General features: G+C 38.5%; 1 long non-coding RNA gene across 2 annotated transcripts; it reads right to left on the reverse strand.

Moving 5' to 3' along the window:
- Positions 1–2: 2 nt before the first annotated feature.
- LOC104774484 lies at positions 3–892 on the reverse strand. Of its 2 annotated transcripts, none has more exons than XR_765358.1 (3): positions 683–892; positions 291–439; positions 3–98 (listed from the first exon to the last, which is right to left on the reverse strand). It is a non-coding gene; the product is annotated as an uncharacterized LOC104774484 (long non-coding RNA). The 2 variants fall into 2 exon arrangements; XR_765357.1 differs by having other exon boundaries at positions 10–184.
- Positions 893–898: the final 6 nt, after the last annotated feature.

Raw genomic sequence — 898 nt, forward strand, 5'->3', positions numbered from 1 at the left:
AAAAAGCTAACTGATACAGTGATAGTGTGCTCGAACGTAATCATTCTCAGCAGATTGCTTCAACCACTTGATCGCTTCCTTGGGATTCGAGGGTTGAACTGCAGATACAAGCAACCAATGTCTCAGAAAATGCTCCACCAATCCATTACCAATTGGTCAGTAATAATCTCGTCAAATCCAAATTCTAGATACCACAATACAGAAAACATCAATATCAATCATAAACAACTCAAACTGCAATGAGGGTTTTATAAAAATCAAAGCCATAAGAAAGAACTTAGGTTTATTACCTTGAAGATAAGAAATCCCCACATTACATTGACCAACAACATCACCAAGCTCCGCAGCTCTCCGGTACAGACTCACGGCTTTCTCCTTATCAACCATGGTGAACGTGGTCTTGAGGTTTCAAAAACGATAAGGAGGTGAAATCGAGATCCTTCAGATTTTTAATTACCAAAACAAAGATTTGTAAATCATTATTAGTGAGTAACAGAAGAAATTAAAACCCTATCTTATTTCTCCAAAGGTCATTGACCATATCTCTTATTCCAAGCCAAATCAATTAGTCGACGATTTGTTACTAGAGCAGCTGAAACCAGATCTAATTTGACTAGAGCAAATTAGTTAAACCAGAATTGATTTGGACTAGAGAAATGAAACCAGATCTGGGCTTACTTACTTGTGGCCAGCGACGATTTTTGCGATGGAGACTATGGCGGAATCGAAGACCTAGCTTTTTGATTTGGGGGAAAAAATTGTGATTCCCACTATCAAAGATTACTTGCGATTATTAGATGACAGAAAGGACTAAGAGAAAGATAATGAGAAGAGGACGAGAGAGTGGGAGAGCAAGGATCGAAAGAAGAACGGAAACGACGAGGATATAGTCGAGAGA

This window comes from Camelina sativa, unplaced genomic scaffold, assembly GCF_000633955.1.
Source record: "Camelina sativa cultivar DH55 unplaced genomic scaffold, Cs unpScaffold03099, whole genome shotgun sequence".
NCBI lineage: Eukaryota > Viridiplantae > Streptophyta > Magnoliopsida > Brassicales > Brassicaceae > Camelina > Camelina sativa.